The 8,212-nt window shown below is 36.0% G+C and overlaps 1 protein-coding gene across 3 annotated transcripts in view; it reads left to right on the top strand.

Moving 5' to 3' along the window:
* Lrrc7 (leucine rich repeat containing 7) overlaps nucleotides 1-8,212 on the top strand; it is a 505,545-nt gene that overhangs the window by 445,458 nt on the left and 51,875 nt on the right. The window lies entirely within an intron of this gene.

Raw genomic sequence — 8,212 nt, 5'->3', positions numbered from 1 at the left:
GGGCAGTACAGAAAAGCCAAGTGGAATTCTTTGAAATGTGTTATGACCACGTCGATATGCGTGGTGATAATATATTCTATTAAGAAATGACTAAGGAATGATAGCTAGGAGAAGTACCAGCCAATGTTTGTTTATTTGTCTGCAGTAAGAACTCTTATTTAGAAATTAAGTATACTCTGGAAAAAAATCATAATTGATTATCACGTTATCTTTTCCAGAAGATTAATAAAACCATGGCTTTTATTGTACTAAGTAAGGGAATAAGAGTGCATCCATCCCATTAGATTCACCATTCCCCATAACTAAATTACTAACATAAGATAGTGACAGCATGTATATGTATATATAGTTTGCCAAAAAATGTAGATATCAAGAAAAGAAAAATTCATGTAAATATTTTAGTACTTAATTTATTGAGGCATCATGAGATTAACACAAGCCACCTTTGACCTCTACAATTACAAGAGGTGCTCAAAGTGGTGGCCATGAGTTTCCAGACGTTTATTAGGGCAGCAAACTACAAAAGTGTTCATACATTGTTCTGGTGGACTCTGGATACAGAAAAGAGAATGAGAGAGAGAGAGACTGTCTTAGTTACTTTTTTCTCGCTGCTGGGACAAAATACCTGACGCCCAAAATTAAGGAAGGAAAGGTTTATTTCGCTTACAGTTCGTGGAAGTTTCAATCCGTACTTGGCGATTATAAGGCAGAGTGGCACGTGGCAGAGGGCTGCATCTCAGGGCGGCAGCACACAGCTAAGCAGCAACCACACACCAGGGCAGAATCGGGGAGGAATCTCCCCAAGCAGCTTCCTCCTCTCCCTTACATATGCAAACTATCCACCCCAGGGCGGGTGTAGCTCTCACACCCATATTCAAACTCTAATAGCCTGCCCCAGGGCCGCAGGAGGCTTTGGGGGGACACACAGACATAAACCATAACAGAGACCTGATGGTTAAGCAAGGACTATTTGCTATTACTTACCAAAGCAAGAGTACCTGGCCTAAAGGAAGGAAAATGTTCATGAAAATGAGTCCTTCAGAAGCAGCTCTGTGATTTAGTAATTGCTGAATCAGGAAGAAGAGTTTGAGGAAATCAATGAGATAATTTCTTCTATCTAATGATCTATTTCAAATATTTATTTTGTTCATCTGAAGAGGTATGATGATATATTCTAATTAAGAGTATTATCTAACTCACAGATATGTTTAAGTTTTATTTCTATTATGTAATCAGATGTATTGAAATGAGGTACAGAGGAGGTTATGGAAATGTGAACGGAAAAATTCTCTTAAAGCAAAAGTGACCGCCAGATAAAAGACTGTTTAGTTTCACAGTCACTCTTGTATTGGATTTTTCTTACTCGAGGCAACATTATTCTCTCACAGATATATCCCTTTATCTCCTAATACCAGTGCAGCAGTACAGCTGTCTCTAGTAGTAAAAGACCTCACTGTCACAAAAATGGGGGATTTTTCTCATCTGACTTTAAGTTATTCCTTTACTAAAAGTGCAAACTCCAAAAAATGTCTATCAAGTAACTTTTAAATCGGAGGTAGAAAATAAACTTGCTACAGATTAAAGCAATTGGAAGAGTGACGGATTAAAATACCTAGTCCATCAATATTTGACATAGGTGTTCCTTAAGACAAATGACTATTTCTCCTTCATAAAATTGAGATAACTCGGCAACATTTATATAACCTTTGTTTTTTGAGAGAAATCTAAAAGCAGAAATGCAGAGTTAATAGAATGCACTAAAAATGTCCACAGTTGAATACATAATTTGAAGACCTACATAATATTGCAGCTGACAGCTGATTAAGGATCATTGCCAAATAGAAGAAGTCAAAGAGGGAAGATTCCTTTTCTTGCTACTGGGTCTTTATCAGACTTATTGCACTACCCACAGGTTCTTAGAACTCTTAAGAGTGAAAGAACTTATTGGCAAGCTATCATTATTGTTAACATCTTCCTTCTCGTTTTGTTTTATCTTAGGAATATGTACCAGTATCCCCACGACATATTGCAGATTGAAATGTGTAGGCTTAGATCTAATTTCATCATTCTGCCGTCATAGATGCTCTGTTGGTTTTTTGTTTCAGTTAATAATTTCCAATTCCATAGCTATGTTGGTGTTTATCACAGAAGAATGTGCTTGTAGGGACTGAATAGTTTAAACATGACTGCTCTCACATACATGGCAGCCCGCTTCCCTTCTGAGGCACAAACACTGAAGTCAAAAGCCTATTGCTTCCCCTTTTGATCTGATATTAGAGGTGCTAAAGTTTATCACCTGTATATGACTCTAAAAAATTCACTGCTCACAAGTATTTTTGAATACCGAAAAATACTTCCGTGTACCGGCAGCTAAACACTAATTTAAAAAGCAGAAAATATTCAGTTTGATACTCCAGTTGTCATAATCATATAAACAGTGTCTACGATACTAGGAGGTACTGTACTAACGTGCTTAGCTTAGACAATCTCGTATCATCCTCACAGCTTGTGTGAGGAGGAGCCGGGCCGTGGAACTGAGGACGTAGACTTGGAACCCGGTGTTATCTGAGTCTCTTACCTGCTCTCAACCACTGTCATACTGCTGTTACACTCGTATATTGGATCCTGCAGTCTACCAAGCTAAAAAGAAACCAAAAACATTGTAGAATAGTTCTGCTGTGGTATTGAATAACCCTTAATATGAGACACAGATTTGATATGTGTTTAGCTTGTACTTTTTGACGCAAGTTGGTGTAGTTTCTTCTCCTCCATCGTCAGTGAAGAGGAAGAAACTCTGGCACCAGCCATACGTCTTAAAAGAATCTCTTTAGTCCTCTTCATCTTGCTTTTCTTGCCCCCACACAAATCAAAATTTTTAGACATGCTGGAAAGCATCTGTCTTCCAAATTTTCATTTTTAATCTGAAACATTTGCAAGCTCTGCGCTCTCCATTGTGACTCAGAATGCACAGTACTCAGGAGTACTGTGAGTGAGGGCAGGTACTGGAGATCCTCCCTTCGTATGGTTAATTTTGTTTCTCAGTATGTTTTCCCATCACAACTCTTCAGTATATCACCTATGATTCCTGTCGCTCCTTCCCGCTGGAAAATGTCTCTAGTTTCCCGCCAGTGACCTAAGTTCTTTGGAGCCTTGGCACCAAAACTGCTTATGGAAGTGACAAAACTGCACTGTTGAGAAAATCCCCACAAGATGTCAATCAGATTAATATGTAAAAGCCAAACTATGGGGGCCAAGGATATAACTCAGTGGCACAGCACCTGCCTGGTACATACGAGGCGGTGAGTTCGATTCCCAGTACCAAAAACAAAGTCAAACCTCACACTAAGCTTCCATACAAACACTTCACATTTTTTCTAACTAACTAAGATTTTGCTTTTAAAACAAGCAAAAGCAAGAGAAGTTGTCAGCCTTAACTTTGCTTTAATGGGCACTAACTCTGTTGTTGAGTTCCTCCATGTGGAAGGAAGGAATGATGTGTACATATCTTTAGAGTGGCTCTAAAATTTAACTGGCTCTTGGAGCAAAGTACTTAACACAGTGCCTGTCCTGTAAGTGTTTTACTAACGGTAGCTATTACAATACTTATTATTTTGGATAAAATCTGTGTGAATTCTGCACAAGCTAACTTTCATTTTTAAATTAAAATTAAATTTATTTTGTAATTGATAGTTAAAAAATTGAACATACTAAAGGTGTACCATGTGATGCCTCATGTGTATATTGTGTAATATTTAAACCAGGTTAAATGTATGTAATCAAACATACATTATGTCTCCACGGGGGGAGCATCAAAATCCTTCCTTTTAGCTTTTGAGACATGCAATACATTATCGCCGATTACAGTTAGTCTTGTGCAGTGGCACACCAGAGCTTCTTATTCCTAACTGTAACTTAATACTCATTGTCAACCTCTCTTCCCCCTAACTTGCATCTAACTTTCTCCTAACAAGCTGTTAACAAGACCAAGGTCAGGATTTAGCATCCATTTGGAATTAGTTATCTATGAGCACAGACTACTTTCTCCAACTGAGCAGCTGTCTTGAAAATACATACAACGCTGGAGAGAGAAGTATCTGGGTAGAAAAAATGATGATTAATCACAGCAACTGAAAATATTATCCATATTAATAGTGAAGAATAAGTAATAGCTCTTCTTACATATACACATTAAAAATCCCATTCCTCCATTGCATGTGGCAGCACACAGCTGCAATCCCAGCACTCTGGGAGACTGAGGCAGGAGGATCACAAGTTTGAATCCAGCCTGGGCAATTTAGACACTTGACAAGCAGGATCTCAAAACAAAAGGAAATGGGGTTATAGCTCAGTGAAAATACCCTGGATCCAATCTGCTGATTCAGAAAATGAATAAAATATGCCACGCCTCAAGACCTGAAACAAAATGCATAATTTGTTGCCTGTTAAGAAATAACTTAAAAGGCACAATCTGAGCAAAACAAAGTTAGCAGAAGCATGGAGTTCCAGCTTTGGTTGATTTTCAGGAGTTAGACTATTTAGGAGTTCATTAACAAAGCTTAACTGAGGAAGGATGGGCACTTGAATGTTGCTGATTGGCTGATTTTCAGGAGCAATTTCTAAACCACGTTGTCATTGATTAAGTACAACAGATTTAAAAACACTTCTTTCTAAGTTGTTCATTACTATGGTCAAAGAAAATCATTCTCAGCAAAAGAACAACTTCTAGTTCTCATTGCATTGTTAGGTATTTGCTATATATCAAGCAGTATGTCCAGTGTATTATATTACCACCTTTAATCATCACAGTATTATTTTAAGCCCTATTATCTATGGTTTCACAGTATAAGGAAAGAGCTTAGGCTCCTTGCATGTGGTTACATAATTTAAAAATGATTGAGCAAGGAATAACATCCAGGTTCATTCATTCAGTTACAAGGACTATGTTTTCTGTACTGCCCATCTTATTTTTTTAAAACAATTAACTCCTGATATTCTATAACCCCTTCCATTTCTACAATTTTTCCAGTCCAAAAGTGCTATGTAAATTAAATCATACAGTGTGTAACTTTGGGGATGGTCTTTTTTTTAATCCAGTATCTCTTGTGGAGATTTTTTTCAAGATATTGTATGAAGCAACAATCCCTTCCCTGTTATTACATCCATGGTACGGATGTATCACAGTTTCTTTAATCATCTCTGTTGAAGAAAAATTGGGTTATTCCAAGTTTTAGATCATGATGAAGAAAGCTGCTATCACTATTTGTGGACAGGTATTCTTTTGTAAAATAAGTCTTCATAAGTCCCTGGGATAAATGCCCAAGAATACATTTGTTTAATCATGGGATATACTTGCATGTCTCACTTTTAAAGAAACTGCTAAACACTTTTATAGCAGAAGTGTTTGCTATACCATTTTACATTTCCAGTAGCAACATATGATTGACCCAATTTCTCCTCATCATTGCTAGAATTTATGTTATTACTTTTTTAAATTACTGATAGATGTGTAGTGACATCTCACTGTTTTGATTTAAATTTCCACAATAGTTAATGATGTTGAACATCTTCTTACATGCTTATCACCAAAATCTCTATATTCTCTGATGAATGAACTGACATGTTATATCTTTGCCCATGTTCTAGGTTCATTGGTTAGGTCTTTAATGTTACATTTGAGGGCCCTTTACATAACCTAAGTACTATCCTGTGTCACACATGTGGCTTGAAACTCTTTTTTTGTTGTTGTTTGTTCGTTTGTTTCTGGTACTGGGAATCGAACTCATGACCTCACACTTGCCAGGCAGGCGCTGTGCCACTGAGCTACATCCCCAGCCCCAGGTTGCAAATCTTTCCAGCAACTCAGTGACTTATCTTTTCAGTCTTTTATTATTTAGGTGTATAGTTTATGTGGTATGAGAAATAAGTTAAGGTTAATTTATTTCGCCTATGCATACCCAACTGGGCCAGTGTCATTTACTGTAAAGATTCTTCCTTAAGTTAAATTGTTTTCACATCTTTGTATAAAATCATTGGACATTTTTTGTGGGTCTATTTCTGGGTTCTCTTTCTATTCCATTAGCTTATGTGACTATCCTGAAAATACCACATAGTCTTGATTACTGTAACTAGAATAAAGTTGAAATTATGGTGATTTTCACCTACTTTACACTTGTTTTTCAGGTGTTTGTTTTGAGACAGGGTCTCATCAGGTAACCCAGGCTGGCCTCAAACTCGTGGTGATCCTCCTGCCTCAGCCCCCTAAGTGCTGGGATTACAGACGTGCACCATCACGCCCACCTTCCTTTGTCAGTTTTTCTAGCATTCTAGTTTCATGTCCTTCTAAATTTTAGAAAATGTATCTATGGGATTATATGTATATAATATATGGATCATAATTATATATTTGCATATATTTGAAATTTTGATATAAATTTATTTTATCACTTTGGAGAGAAAGTTTACCCTTGCTAAGTCTTCCCTCAACCTATAGAATGTCATGTCTTGCTCTTTGGGTAAATCTTCTTGGATGTCTTCATCAGCATTGTGTACTTTTCAGTATGAAAGTCCTGTATAAGCTTTACTTAATTATACCTTAGTACTTCACATTTGTGATTGTACATGGTTTTGCATTTAAGTTTCAGTATCCATGTTTTCATAAACACACTGGATTTTTGTATATTTATCTTGTATCCTATGACCTTGCTAAACTCACCTGTAAATTCTAGGAAATACTTTTTTCTTTTGAATTTTCTATGTAGACAATAATGTCACCTACAAACAAGAATGAAGTCTTTCTTCCATTTCAGTTTGTATGCCTTCCATTTCCTTCTCTTGCCTTATGTCGCTGACTAGAACTTCTAATACCTCACTGAATACGAGTGGTAAGAGAAGAATTTACACTTCATTCCTGATCTTAGTAGCAAAGCATTTAATTTTTCCACCAATAAGTATATTAGCTATAAGATTTTTGTAGAACGTTTTTATGAAGTTCTCCTCTGTTCCTATTTCTCTGAGTATTTTTCATCATGACTGGGTGTTGAATTTTTTCAAACACTTTATCTGCTCCAATGATCAGATTTTTCTTCTGCACACCTTAACATGGTGCATGGCATTCACTCTCAAAGAGGAATAAACCTTGTATCACTGGAATAAACTTGGCCAAGGTACAGAATTATTTTTACACATTGCTGAACACTATTTACCAAAATTGTGTTAAGGACTTTTGCATCTATTTTTACAAGGCATACTGGTCTGTAATTTTCTTTACCTTTTCTTAATTACCTTACTTTCAATTCCTCTTCTCCCAGTCCTCTCTCTTCCTCTTTTCTTTTCTTCTTCCTCCTCTTATTCTTATTCCTTCTCTCTTGATATAGTAATTCTAGTTTCATAAAAGGAATTGGAATTCTTCTCTTGTGTTTTCTGGAAGAGATCTATGTAATTGGCATTAATTCTCACCTAAATGTTTGATAGAATTCTTCAGTGAAACCATCAAAACCTAGATATTTATTGATACATTTAAGTTTAGGTCTCAATTTCATTTTTTGTTTTCTGTTTGTGTTTTTTTTATTTTGCTTCTTCATTTTTTTCTTGCTTCTTATGAGCCATTTGAACATCTTTTAGAATTTCATTTTGATTTATTTATAGAGTTTTCAACATATCTCTTTATATACTTATGTATTGGTTGATCCTAGTTTCATTCATATATGTATATGAAACCTAACCTCTTCTATCTTTTCACCTTGCTCTGTATATAGTAGAATCACCTTAAATATTTCCTCTACATATATTTAGAAGCATATCAGATATTGGCTTAATTTACTTTAACCCTAAAACATAATTCTGAACACTTAAGAGAAGGAAAGCAAAATATATTTACCGTATTTTTGCTCACTATGTTCTTTCTTCCTTCCTAATGTTACAAAGCTTTTTCATTTACCATTTCCATTCTATTTAGAGAACTTCCTCTACACATTATTTTAGGAGATTTCTGGTAGTGACAAATTCTCCCTATTTTCCCTCATCGGAGAACATCTTGATTTCCCTTTCATTGCTGAAGAATATTTCCATAGTTACTGAGAGTTCTTTTCTTCCAGCACGTGAAGTTTATTATGCTACTTCCTTCTGTCATCTGTGATTTCTGATGAGACAGCTACTGTCATTCAGATTGTTTTTCCTCTTATACGTGTCATTTTTGGTGGTTGCCTTGAAGATT

Source organism: Chinchilla lanigera, unplaced genomic scaffold, assembly GCF_000276665.1.
Source record: "Chinchilla lanigera isolate Chin_1 unplaced genomic scaffold, ChiLan1.0 scaffold00022, whole genome shotgun sequence".
Taxonomy (NCBI): Eukaryota; Metazoa; Chordata; class Mammalia; order Rodentia; family Chinchillidae; genus Chinchilla; species Chinchilla lanigera.
Note: the sequence above shows the minus strand (reverse complement) of the source record. Positions and strands in the feature narration are given on the sequence as shown.